The 15,053-nt window shown below is 39.0% G+C and overlaps 1 protein-coding gene across 1 annotated transcript in view; it reads left to right on the top strand.

Annotated features, from left to right (window-relative positions):
* The first annotated feature begins 7,336 nt into the window (after positions 1-7,336).
* LOC121369528 overlaps positions 7,337-15,053 on the top strand; it is a 63,028-nt gene continuing 55,311 nt past the window's right edge. The window contains exon 1 of the mRNA XM_041494636.1: positions 7,337-7,495. The gene's annotated coding sequence lies outside the window, so the exon portion shown is untranslated. The remainder of the gene's footprint in view (positions 7,496-15,053) is intronic.

Here is a 15,053-nt window from a genome sequence, read left to right as displayed (position 1 = left end):
CCAAACACATGTAAACGTTTTGACTGGTATAACTGCTAGTCGCACACGTACGATGGTTGGTGAAAATAGCCAACATCATATGCAGAAGAAAATATGGGAGATAACTCGTGTATTACGCTTTTTGCAGTTATTCCTGATGAAGTTACGTACCCATTGGAGAGAGAGAGAGAGAGAGAGAGAGAGAGAGAGAGAGAGAGAGAGAGAGAGAGAGAGAGAGAGAGAGAGAGAGAGAGAGAGAGAGAGAGAGAGAGAGAGAGAGAGAGAGAGAGAGAGAGAGATACCACTTGGTCGTTGTTTTAGGGGCGGATCCAGGAACTATTTTGCGTGGGGCTAATGGGAAAAGGGCATATCAACCAACTCGTCAAAAGGGCATCCCAATGAAAAAAAATAGCAGAAAAGGCTCTTGAATATTTCTACAGGAGGACGGGACCCGTGTAACGCCCCCTCCCCCCTCCACACACACCACCACCCCCTGGATCGGCCTCTGTGTTTAATATATTTATTTTAATTTTATTATTATTATATTGAATTGCATGTATCATTAAAATTAGTTTTGTTTTCTATAGGAGATGTAGCACATGTCATATTTTGTATACTGCTAATATAGTGCTCACCTTTTCGAGGCCATCTGTGCTTTTAAGTAAGTGTTGAACTAAACTCGACTGAAGAGAGGGTAAAAAAATTTAAATTATATGAATTGAACTCACCAGAACTGAAATTATTTTAATTTAATTAAATTGAGATAGACTTTTAAAATGAACTGAAATAACTGAAGTTGACCTCAAATGGACTGGAATGAATTGAACTAACGAAATTCATTTAAACTTGAACTGACCTAGATTTAATTTACATTTTACACATGTTGCTGCATTGTTTCTCAATCATTATGTCATGATTTCAACAATTATTTTCATATTCTTTTAGATGTTTATATACTTTTAATTTGTCGACAAGATGCAAATGTTGATACGTATAGTTATATGAATAAAGTTATTCATTTGCTGAAGTACATAGGTTATTAAGTACATAAGTCTCCCTCCCTCTCTCCCTCCCTCCCTCTCTCCCTCCCTCCCTCTCTCCCTCCCCGTCTGGTTCTGTCTGTCTGTCTCTCTCTCTCTCTCTCTCTCTCTCTCTCTCTCTCTCTCTCTCTCTCTCTCTCTCTCTCTCTCTCTCTCTCCTCCCCAAAATGTCCAAATAACCATACGATAGATACCAAATATGCTGGGATCTTGTGAAAGTTGCTACGTTTTTCCTCTGCTGGTCGATAAACATGCTGTTATGTTGGCCCCTCACTACTCTACTGTATTCCACGATTTTTATTAGCTCTGCCCATGGAATTGTGATTGGTTGCGGTACTTATTGACCGTCGCGTCTTATTTCAATGAACCAGTGCACTTCTAAATTGTCGTATTGATTTACAATAAATATTTATAAACAATCAACTGACCAGTTATTTATTCGCAGATAAGACACCGTGTCTAGGGAGAGGGAGAGAGAGAGAGAGAGAGAGAGAGAGAGAGAGAGAGAGAGAGAGAGAGAGAGAGAGAGAGAGAGAGAGAGAGAGAGAGAGAGAGTCTCGTAATCATCAGAGGAAACCCGCTATATTTTTGTAATCCAACAAGGGATCTTTTATATATATGCACTTTCCCGCAGACAGAAACGCACATACCACGGTCTTTGTCCAATTGTGGTGCACTGGTTGGAACGAGAAAAAACCTCAAGCGAGCACTCAACCGACTGAGCTAAATCCTGCCCCGCAGATGTTAAAAAAGTCGCATTTATGAAGACACAGAGGTGTCCGGCTAATGCGATCCCCACTGGACTACTTCTCGTTCCAGCCTGTGCACTACGACTGGTATATCAAAGGCCGTGGAATATACTATCCTGTCTGTGGAATGGTGCATATAAAAGATCCCTTGTTACTAAGACTATATGTCAAAATTACCAAATGTTTAACATCCAATAGCCGATGATTAATACACCAGTGTGCTCATAAACTTTAACTTTATGAAAGACACAATGACGTTGACCTATATCAGTGTAACAGAACAAAAATAAAATCTCCAGAAAAAACAACAAAAACGTTATGTTCAAACTTTGGAAATGGTGTATGGAGTTGTGTTAAACATAAAACTATCAACACCGAACGAAAAACATATATTTTGACAGATGCTTACAGAACTAGTTTCAAAATGTTTACGAGATACGGAAGAATGTGTCTGCACAAGGGAAATTATGAGAATGTCGACATCGCTACACCAAGATGAGGGACAGCAATCTCAGGAGAGAGAGAGAGAGAGAGAGAGAGAGAGAGAGAGAGAGAGGAGAGAGAGAGAGAGAGAGAGAGAGAGAGAGACAGAGAGAGAGACAGAGACAGAGAGACAGAGAACGACAGAGACAGAGAGAGAAATTATGAGAATTATGAGAATGTCGACATCGCTACACCAAGATGAGGGACAGCAATCTCAGGAGAGAGAGAGAGAGAGAGAGAGAGAGAGAGAAAAGAGACAGAGAACGACAGAGACAGAGAACGACAGAGACAGAGAACGACAGAGACAGAGAGAGACAGAGCCCTACCACAGTACAATGATCACATACCCTCTTGGTCTCACTCTCGAGTATCTCTCACCTCCTCTCACTCGAGACTTTGCCGTTGTTTTAGGGGTGAGAAAGAGAGCGAGACACACACACACACACACAGACAGAGAGAAAGAGAGAGAGAGAGAGAGAGAGAGAGAGAGAGAGAGAGAGAGAGAGAGAGAGAGAGAGAGAGAGAGAGAGAGAGAGAGAGAGAGAGAGAGAGAGAGAGAGAGAGAAACAGAGAGAGAGAGAGGGGGGGGGGGAGGAAAAAACCCAAAAAGAGATAGCAGGCAGACGGATAGACACAGCGACAGACAGAATAAAGAACCAAACAAGTACACAAAATGCTCTAAAAACGTTCTCAAAAATACATTAATAAACAAGGGGGCGTCATCTAGCTCAGTCGGTGTAGCGTTCGCCGGATGTGGCTGCTTCCACAAGTATTCGGGTCCTAGTTGGATTCTATGAATGCTTAGTACTAATCGATGGAACGACTGGTACTAACTAAACACCCATAAACTCCAACCAGGACCCGAACGCCCGTCGTTGCGTCGTAGGATCGAGCCACCGGTACCGCAGTGGGCCCATTCTCTGATTGGGTTTTTTTCACCGTCCCAACCGGTGATCCACGACTGGTATATCTAAGACCGTATGTGTTGCCCTGTCTCTGGGAATCTTTTATAGGAACTAATAGTAATAATATATTTATATACACCGCGGTGGAAGAGATACGCATGTGCTATTTATATTCTCTTCATATTGTGGAATACGAGAGGTCATGACCTCTGATCAGGTGACTGACTGTCTCACACAGTACAAAACTTGGCATAGACGTTCATTAAAAAAAATTGCACATTGTTTTTTTTATTATTCATAATTTTAAATCGAAAAAATACTTGCTGTTAATTCTTATGATTAATGTAGGCAGCGTAATTTAACAAATACTGTATATATATTTTAATAGTTTTGTTTGGCCGTGAATGTGTTTATAATATTGTTTGCTTAAACTTCATTGATAGAATCATGTGTGGCGTAAGAATGCAAAGTTTCATTTAGGGGATAACCCCACTGTGTTTTCCAATTTGCGGACGTACTATATCGGTGGTTTTACTGTCGCAAATTTAGTTTTATTGGCGACGCGACCGGTATAACGGTGGCTTTACCATCTGAAATTTTATTGGAGATCCAATCAGATTGGTTCTTACAAATATGTTGAATTAGAATGATAAATAACTAAACGAAGCGACGTCATTTACCCGGTCTTTAATCTGTGCATTTTTGTGACTTGCTTAGTCATTTTGGAAGTCATTCTGTGCGATTGTTTGTTCCTTGATGTGCGGTGTAAGAACTAAAATACTATACTTGTTCCCGTGTGAGACCGTTTATATTACAACTCGTGTGTTTTGAATCATACATCGCTCGCTTTTGCTTGTGACCGGCCTCGGTGGGGTCGTGGTTAGGCCATCGGTCTACAGGCTGGTAGGTACTGGGTTCTGATCCCAGTCGAGGCATGGGATTTTTAATCCAGATACCGACTCCAAACCCTGAGTGAGTGCTCCGCATGGCTCAATGGGTAGGTATAAACCACTTGCACCGACCAGTGATCCATAACTGGTTCAACAAAGGCCATGGTTTGTGCTATCCTGCTTGTGGGAAGCGCATATAAAAGATCCCTTGCTGCTAATCGAAAAGAGTAGCCCATATAGTAGCGACAGCGGGTTTCCTCTAAAAATCTGTGGTCCTTAACCATATGTCTGACGCCATATAACTGTAAATAAAATGTGTTGAATGCGTCGTTAAATAAAACATCTCTCTCTCTCTCTCTCTCTCTCTCTCTCTCTCTCTCTCTCTCTCTCTCTCTTTCTCTCTCTCTCACGGAATTTTCTGGTTTGGTACCATGCAACCTACAAATACTCGTGGATTTACTTCCATGAAGTAGACGTTGATGAACGAGACTACTAAGAGGGATAACTCCTACTATCTGTCGCACTTTGTAAAATCCAGCTAACGATAGAACTGTTAAATGATGATGATAAATGAGCTAACTTATGTTTTAGTCTGAGTACTCTGACGTTAAAGAATTAGGGCATTTGAATAGTTATAATAGCTCCAACTATCTGTTTAGCTTTCCAATGGCAGAGTACTCGGGATAGCTTATTTATATATTTAGGTAGGCCTAGACAACAAAGCATCCTCTTTGCACGTATTTTAGCATTGCACTGCGATATCGCAAAGTTGTGAGAGTTTAGTGAATTAGGACCCAAGTCAGGTGAGGTCATATTTTAACGTGCACTTTCGGAACAAGCTATTGTAGCACACGCCTGTCATGGGCGCAAGTGTCGACTTTCGCCGGATCCTCCGTCCAATTAAGGTTAACAGAAATAAATATTGTTTTAATCAACTAAGGTTTAAGCTGCCTTATTTTCAGTTGACATGAATGCTCCTTGGAATAACTAAACAAAACAGACTTGTTTTTGTGCTTAACAATAATTGTCTATGACGGAAACCAGTCAAATCGTTAGAATGTGGTTGCGATAAAACTCTGTGCACTGTTCTGAAGTGCCGTTAACGAAAGTAAAAGTTTGTTTTGTTTAACGACACCACTAGAGCAGACCTAGTTATTAACCATGGATGTCAAACATATGGTAATTCTGTCAAACCCTGGGTAATTGTGACTAGTAGTCTTCAGAGGAAACCCGCTACATTTTCCCATTCAATGGCAGCAAGGGATTCTTTTATATGAACGTTCCCACAGACAGGACAGCACATATCTGTTCCGGGTCGGATCCCTGGCTATCCAGAGACTGGACCCGCGACAGACATGCCTGAACCCTTCGTGGTATAAGGGCATGTAAATAAAGTTAAGCAAGCAAGCCAAATGATACAAAAGGAAAGTAATTTTAATGGGACTGTCCTGAGTTTTCAGCCATTGTGAGATGTTTCCGACTAACAATCGGATGACTATGATTACATATTAAATACACTTTTAGTGTCTCTATGTCCAATGTGTTTGCGGTCGTCTGCTAATGTGTGTAGCAATTAATTTTCTTCTTTTATTTTCGTAATATATATCTATATATATATATATATATTATATATATATATATATATATATATATATATATATATATATATATATATATATATATATATATAGGTAAAATCTGATTTTAGCTAATACAAATATTAGGACAACAAACACCTTGTTTATGCAGATACTGATATTTTAAACAGGATTATATGTAACGATGAGGTTGATGAGCCATGTTCTGAATACAGGAAAACAAATTAGCTTTTAAGCTCTCTCTTTTTTCGTTTTCATTTTAAAAAATGAGAGAAAAAATGAGGGGTTTTTGGGAGGTTTTTTTGTTCACAAAAATAATTCCCCTTCCTTTAAAACAATCTTCTTCTTTTTTTCGCGTTTACTTTAAAGGTATATTGTCACAGATTTAAGGACCTTATTTCTCTAAAACTGGATAATAAATAAAAATTACATTATTTGTTGGAAACCAAAGCTAGCTATCACATCACCTGAACTGAACCATGATGGAGTGAAATCCATGCCAACCCTCTTGGCAATTTTAATTTTTGAATTATGGACCATTGCCATAATTCAATTATTTTTACAAAATGCCATTAATAAATGGAGTATGGTGGTTATGAAGATGGTTGAATAAAGTACATTTAGGGACAAATCAAATTATATTTGTACAGGTAATACTTTGTTAGACCATTAAATAGGTCAGTGGTCTGTGACAATATGCCTTTAAAGGTTTTAAACACTAAAAGTTATTTGCATTTCTTTAAAAAAAAAGAGTAAATAAATAAATTTTAAAAATCTACATGTTTTTGGGTGGGGGGTTTTCTGCTATATTAATATTAATAGTAGTAAATATTACTAACTATAATTAGTTGATACTGCATTATCAAACAAATTATTTTAACTTTACATTTTCATATTTTAAGTCCAACTGGCCCTTAGAAGGCTTCCTATGCAGTGAATTTCGTTCATTTTTAACCGATACTGGATATACACACTGACAGAATTATTTTTATCTATCGTTCTTTTCTTTCTTTTTTCCCCTTTTCAAAATATTTCCCCCTACTGTTTCTAGCCACTGACAAACAGCGTTTATGGAGCATGTCTCAGTTCTGTTGTGAGTTATGCTGACGATACATTTATTATCGAAATAAGAATTCCTGCCAAAGCTTTTCCTCCCATCTCTCTCTCTCTCTCTCTCTCTCTCTCTCTCTCTCTCTCTCTCTCTCTCTCTCTCTCTCTCTCTCTCTCTCTCTCTCTCTCTCTCTCTCTCTCTCTCTCTATCCCTTTACACAGGTCGCTTAGTTGGGATTTTTAACGTCAAGTGGCGGATGGGTTCTAAACGCCGAGTGCTTCCTTCAAAATAGCTCCGCACACACAAAACAAAAAAATATCGATTTCGCCTGTTGGCCAAAGGAAAACGTTAGCCAACTTTGTTGTTGAGATCCCGAGGCGCGTCTCTGAAAACAAGTTTTGTGTGTGTTTGTTTAGTATTTCCTCAACAGCTTTCTGTGCTCAATTCTCTATTTTAGACAAAAATAAATATTCATGCATCTTTAAAACGATGGAATATCATATGAGAGTGTGTTGAATCATGGTAATGATTTTGTTTTCAACTCTTCCTCGGTTTTGCATCTCTGCGAATTGATGTGACGCACGTGACAGCGCAATTACTGTAATAGTAGAGAATCTCCGAGAGAGAGCGACATCTCGACAAGACAGCTGGAATCTGAATATCTCTCAACTGACGTGGTGTTGGCGTCTCGAGTGACGGAGCGGACCGTTATCTCGTCAGTGGATGACATGTACGAGTTCACTGCGCGGTGACACGGAATTACCACACGATGACTTAACTTCGTCCCTTCGACATATCAGGTACAGTATTTATCTTAATATCTTTGTCTGTCCGGATGTCGGTTAGATTTGCTATGCTTATCAACTTTCCCTGCATATCGACACACTAAACGATTTATTGTTTTTATGTATACTGTAGTAGTTCACTTACAGTTTGTTTTGTTTAACGACACCACTAGATAACACTGATGTATTAATCATCGGCTATTAGATGTCAAACATATGATAAATCTGATATATAGTCTCAGAGAAGTTTGTTTTGTTTAACGACGCCACTAGAGTACATTGATTTATTAATCGTCGGCTGTTAGATGTCAAACATATGGTAATTCTGACATATGGACAGGAAACCCGCTACATTTGTCCATTAGTAGCAAGGGATTTTTTATATGCACCATCCCACAGACAGGAGTTCGGAGTTGGAACTTATGATGTTAGAAATTTTAGAAATGGATCCAAATGAGGTGGGCAGGGACCCTCCCTCCTAAATACGTGCCTTTTTTCCTCTTCTTTTAAAAAAAAATATTTAACGGGTTACCCTTTTCACGAGTTGACCAATGTGCCCTGTTTCCCGTAGTTCACCCCACCCCTCCCCCAAAAAATACTAATTCCTGGATGCGCCCCTACGAATGATCCATTAAAATCGAAAATTGATCGAATGAGCTGTAGCGATGTGATCGATTATAAAAATCCATAATTGATTGTTTCGAAAAAATATTAATTGTAATTGTTCGTACAGATAATAACTGTACCGACTTTTGTGATATTCTGGAGCTTTCATTGATGTATATGCATGAACGCACGCTCACTGAATATTTGTTCTGTCGGAATATTAGCTTTATTGGGTGAAACTGTTAGAGTATAAACATTCTGAATTTCACAGATGATCTGAATGAAACGAGACGAACGTTTCATGATTTTGTCGCGAGAACACGCTAAAGCTTTCACTGGTTCCAGCCCCTTTACTTTGTTTTAATATTAAGCGCTAAAATCCAGTTAGCGAATAATTCGTAGTGTCACATAGTTATTACCAGGAGCAGTAGGTCAAACCTGGAACACGTAAGTAACCAGTTAAACGTCACAAGGTCGTAAAACGTGTGGTGCATATATTGACCGCTGTAGAAACTACTATTTTATTATTTTTTAATTTCTGTTTTTCAAATCATGTAATTAATACTGTCATTGCATTGCTTGTGTCAGAACATCTATGTGTCTGATAACCTATATGTCTGATAACCTATGTGTCTCAAAACCTATGTTTAGACACTTTCTTTGCATTTCTACTATGTCTGGTTGCAAAGATAATAGATAATGGTGGCCATTTTGGATGCCATCTCGAATTCCCGAGTTAGCGTTTTGTGGATTTGTGGGGACCTTTGGCACGTGTTTTCATCATACTATAGTGTAAACTTTCTGAACATTTCAGACTGTTACCAGTTTGTTCCATGTTTGGACGCAGACTGATTTCTCTTGATGTATCGCATAAATATTTTACACGCGAGGCTTTTGTTTTATTTTATTAATGTACAAAATAGTTTTATAACAGCATTATAAACGCGCGCGTTATTTTTATAACTTTAAACCGAAATATAATAATAATAATAATATTATAAACACCATACATGTATAGTATCAATTATAGGTAATATTAGGATTTCTGCTGTATATTTGTTCGAACTTCCTTAGCACGTAACTTCGCAAGGAAAAACAAAAATCGAGGCTAGTGATTAATTGCTCCCCTAACTTAGATTATGGGGAGATGTTTCAGATATTACCCATTGATCTCTGGACTAGTCTCTGGGGAGTGATGGGGAAACCACAGTGATAGCTGTCCTTAAACGGCGATGTTAGATAAGTCTATTTGTACTTCTGTATACCGAGGTACATGTAGCTTACCTTCAATGGAGAGAGAGAGAGAGAGAGAGAGAGAGAGAGAGAGAGAGAGAGAGAGAGAGAGAGAGAGAGAGAGAGAGAGAGAGAGACAGGCAGAGAGAGAGACAGAGACAGAGACAGACAGACAGACAGACAGACAGTAAAAACAAAATGGGCAAGAGAGAGAGAGAGAGAGAGAGAGAGAGAGAGAGAGAGAGAGAGAGAGAGAGAGATACAGACAGACAGACAGACAGATAGGCAGACAGACAGATATACAGTAGAAACAAAATGGGCAAGAGAAATAGAGAGAGAGAGAGAGAGAGAGAGAGAGAGAGAGAGAGAGAGAGAGAGGGGGGGGGGGGGGAGAGATAAAGAGAGAGTTGGCTAGTACACGGCGCCATCAATGTTGGCTTTTCAGAGAACTAGCAATATATACTGTGTAATACCTCTAGATGATCTATTGTTCATAAACTCCGCTGCATTTTCATACAATAAAATGACGCATCCTTGTGTAATACGTCTTTGTTAGGTTGTCGTGTTTACCTCGTAAATATTTTCACTCATCACCACTGGCGAGTGTCGCTGTCCATTATTTAAGTACTGAGCACATGCAATATTAAAGCTGGAGTGTGAAGAGGCCAATAACAACAATAGGAGAGCCCATCCCCTGAGGCAGGTTCACGATGAAAAGCGAGTACAAATCAAACAGCGGCTATACGAAGATTCGGTGCGCGTGGCTTGCGCTTTTACAAATTAAATAAATATATCTTTAAACTTGGATGAGCTCCAGACAGAAACCTCCCCAAATGCATACTAAGTGCGGGGGAAGGGGGTGGGTGGGTGGGTGGGGGGGGGGGGGGGGGGGGGGGGGCAGACGAGGAAGTTACTTCCAGAGAAATATACTGATAGAAAGAAATAAAGGAATGCAAAAATAGTAACAGAAAATATTGACTGCATTTTCTGCTAATCGAAAATAGTAGTCCATGAAGTAGCGATAGCGGGTTTCCTCCCTTAATATCTGTGTGGTCCTTAACCATATGTCTGACGCCATATAACCGTAAATAAAATGTGTTGAGTGTGTCGATAAATAAAACATTTCTTTCTTCTTTTTGTTTCATTTCAAATTATTTTCGTGCTTATATTCAATTAAGTTTTAAGCACGCTGTCCTGGGCACACACCTCAGCTAGCTGGATTGTATGTCCAGGACAGTGGGTTAGTTCTTAGTTGTCAGTGAGAGAAAAAGAGGGTGTAGTGGTCTTACACCTATCCACTGAGTTGTTAAAACTCGCTATGGGTGGGAGCTGGTACCGGGCTGCGAACCCAGTACCCACAAGCCTTATGTCCGATGGCTTAACCACGACAGCACCGAGGCCAGTTATTGACTGCAAACAAAAGCCTCATCCTTAGTGTCAGGAAGTTAACCATGTTACTGGCATTCAGTCACACATTCCATATTTGTATTTTACTCCACTAGAGAATTGAATGTGTTCTTTTAGTTCTATATGCATATGCGAAAAAGAGACCTTTTTACTTTAAAACTGCTCTTTATATCCAACTGGTGAATGCCCTATGTTATTGCACCTTAATTCTTATTTTACTGTTCCCACCACATCTACCTACGTCACGTCACGTCACGTTAAGTCACGTCATTTCTAGTTACGTCACGTCACATCTAATTACGTCATGTCATGTCTAGGTACATCTCTGCCACCCCCCCCCCCCCCCCCACCCCCCTTCTCCGTACCATTATTAGTAACGTCATTAACACTGGCCCGTTGGTGAGCCCATTGGGCTATTTCCTCTTCCAGCCAGTGCACCACGACTGGTATATTAAAGACCGTAGTATGTGCTATCGTGTATGTGGGATAGTGCCTATAAATACATTCCTTGCTACTAATGGAAAAATATAGCGGCTTTCCTTTCTAAGATTATATATCTAAATGACCAACTGTTTGATATCCAATAGTCGACGATTAACATAAATCAATGTGGGATAGTGATGTTAAACAAAACAAACTATTTTTTTCTCACTTGCTAGGGGTTTTTTTGTGTTGTTTATTTATTTTATTTTTTATTTTATTTTATTTTTATTTTTTTTGTGGGGGGGGGGGGTGGATTCGCCGATTTCTTAAGATTTCTTTACAACGTGAGGACATAAAAATCTATAGTTCGTCTCACAGCGAACCCCTTTTTTCATACTATGCAATTTACCACAACCATGTCTGAACCGACTGATTTGTAAATTGCACACAAAAATAGTATATATATATTTTTTCAAGAACACTTTTACTTTTCTTCTTACGTCAAATCAAACTGAAATTATTTATATATTAAAAAAAAACAATTTTTTTATAGACTGCTGGGACGGACTATAGTCTACAGATTCGGTTTACTTGGCGTGCAATCACATTACAATTCCAATATTCTCTCGTTATTTGTGCAAATAGTGTGTGTGGGATCGATTCATTCGTACTTATTTATAACAAAATTATATATATATAAATTGCGAAATATGGCACTTGTAACTATGATATTCCATATTTAACTTTGCGTGGGACTTAGGTAAAATCGAAAATTAAATCAGTTGAAGGTTCATGTTCCGGATGTCACATTGTATACTGTATTAAAACGAGTCTTAAGGCGCCGCCACACAATACGAGTGACTCGTACGAAAACAGCCTATTGCATAACAAATGATGCAATCATAATGTTTGTCTATTCACAATCATATCCGTCCCGGGACATGGTCGAAACCTCTGTGGTATATGAGCATGATTCAAAGCCACACACACATTCTCAATCGGCTGTTCTCGTGGCCATTCTCTAAGAGGAACTCGTATTGTGTGACGTCACCTTTATTATGACATTAAAACAAACATGCTTCTTACAGTTTATTACTTGGGATTTAAATGTCTACTCATCCCACGTAGACGTGTTCATTGTCAAACTTAAAACTTCTTTTCCTTCGTCGTCTCAGACGGATATAGAAAATATTGGACCACTGCATCGTACGGCAGGTGGCGCTGCGTTGTAATGATGGCCATTTTATAGAGCCCCCTCCTGTACGACCGTCTGATTGAAAGTGAAGTACCAGTCGATAATCCAAACTACACCTGACCGTCTCATTCAGTTCATTTTGCATATGTTGGCTGCGGGTTAGGATGACAGTTCGCCCTGCCCCCTTTCTCCTGTCTGTCTGTCTCTCTCTCTCCTCTCTCTCTCTCTCTCTCTCTCTCTCTCTCTCTCTCTCTCTCTCTCTCTCTCTCTCTCTCTCTCTCTCTCTCTCTCTCTCTCTCAGGTGTATGACCAGGCCAGCGTGCTTGAACTCTGATTTGATGTAATCATAAAACTCAATTAAAACTGAAATGAAAGTAATTGGGCAGTTGGTCAGTCCAGCACGAATGAGATAAAGTACTGATTCGGGGTGGGGTGGGGGCAGTTAAATCTGTATTTAGTCCAAGGGCTCTGAATATTACCAAATTCCCCTTGTTTCCATTCATACTGAACGATAACATGTTACGCAAATGTGTTCCATTATCTCATTAAAGTGCACACGGGGCATCATTCTAGGCAGGTTGTTTTAAACTAGATTTTCCCATCCAATATTTGGGTTCGCTTTGCTTAAGTATGTGCTTTACTCATTTGTTCGTTATCCCGAGGAAGGAAGGATATTGCAATCCCCGTGAAATATCAATATGCGGTGTTTTCATAGCCGTGGTAAATATACTGGTCTCGGCGTCTTTCATGTTTGCTTTTCATAACCACTGAAGACTGGTCCTCCGCGCCGTGACGAGACCGATCTGTCAACCAAAGTCAACATACGCGGTATTAATTCTGTTATTAGCTGTGTTCCAGTCTATCTAATATTAAATTAGTCTCCAGTTTATCGGGTATTGAATTAGTTATCAGCTGTATTCCAGTCTAAATTAATTACCAGCTGTATTCCAGTCTATACGGTACTAAATTAGTTACCAGTTGTGTTCCAGTCTATCTGGTATTAAATTAGTACCAGCTGTGTTCCAGTCTATCTGATATTAAATTAGTTACCAGCTGTGTTCCAGTGTATATATTTAGTCACCAGCTCTGTTCCAGTCTATCTGGCATTAAATTAGTTGCCAGTTGTGTTCCTGTTTATCTGGTATTAAATTAGTTACCAGCTGTCTTCCAGTCTATATATTAAATTAGCTACCAGCTGTGTTCCAGTATATATGTTAAATTAGTTACCAACTGTGTTCCAGTTTATCTGGTATTAAATTAGTTACCGGCTGTGTTCCAGTTTATCTGGTATTAAATTAGTTACCAGCTGTCTTCCAGTCTATATATTAACTTAGCTACCAGCTGTGTTCCAGTCTATCTGGTATTAAATTAGTTACCGGCTGTGTTCCAGTCTATATATTAAATTAGCTACCAGCTGTGTTCCAGTGTGTATATATATATATATTAAATTAGTCACCAGCTGTGTTCCAGTGTGTATATATATATTAAATTAGTTACCAGCTGTGTTCAATTCTATCTGATATTAAATTATTTACTAGCTGTGTTCCAGTTATTAAATTAGTTACAAGCGGTGTTCCAGTGTATAGAGTATTAAATTAAAATCAGTTGTATTTCAGCCTGTCTGATAGTAAATTAGTTACTTGCTGTTTTATCAGTACAAGTCGAATCGTGTAAACGCACCTTTAGTATTCCATGTGGGTGGGTTAAATAAATATTTGTCTCTTATTTAATATTTTATTAGTTACCGGCTGTGTTTCACTGTATTTGTTATTAAATTAATTATTCTCCGTTCTATTTTCTTTGATCCTAAATTGGTTACCAACAGTGTTCCATTTTATTTGATATTAAAGTAGTTGGACTAAAATTCTTGTTATATAGACTGATATCATGTGAATCGCTACAATTTCCACTGCACCTGTATTGCCAGGGTTTCTTAAAAGTACAAATTACATACTAATAATCATACACACACACGCACTCTCTCTCTCTCTCTCTCTCTCTCTCTCTCTCTCTCTCTCTCTCTCTCTCTCTCTCTCTCTCTCTCTCTCTCTCTCTCTCTCTCTCTCTCTCTGCACATACAGCGCATTATAGATGATGAATGTGTCCAGTCCAGCGTGCTTGAACCTCACGTGGATATAATGTACGACACTAAATGCAATAATATGGAAACGACCTTTACTATACAGGGGGCCAAGATTAAAATTGTACAATACAATACCTTGTGTTAGAAGAATAAAGATAGTATTGAAGAGGTGGATCAGTTAACGTCGTTAATAGGTCTCACACATGGCTCTCTAGACGTATCCCAGTGGTAAAGCGCTTGCTTGATGCGCAGTCGGTTTGGGATCGATCCCTGTCGGTGGGCCCATTGGGCTATTTCTCGTTTCAGCCAGTGCACCACGACTGGTATATCAAAGGCCGTGGTATGTGCTATCCTGTCTGTGGGATAGTGCATATAAAAGATCCCTTGCTACTAATGGACAAAAATATAGCGGGTTTCCTCTCTATGACTGTCAAAATTACCATATGTTTGACATCCAATAGCCGATGATTAATAAATCAATGTGCTTTAGTGGTGTCGTTAAACAAAATAAACTTCTCTAGAATCAGACGGCTATTATATTACAGTTAGCTTTAAACCATAACTTAAATCAGTTTTTCTTAACGAAAAACATGGAAAAAATAATAATGTTTCAAAATAAGGAAGAA

The sequence above is a fragment of the Gigantopelta aegis genome, chromosome 1 (genome assembly GCF_016097555.1).
Source record: "Gigantopelta aegis isolate Gae_Host chromosome 1, Gae_host_genome, whole genome shotgun sequence".
Taxonomy (NCBI): Eukaryota; Metazoa; Mollusca; class Gastropoda; order Neomphalida; family Peltospiridae; genus Gigantopelta; species Gigantopelta aegis.
Note: the sequence above shows the minus strand (reverse complement) of the source record. Positions and strands in the feature narration are given on the sequence as shown.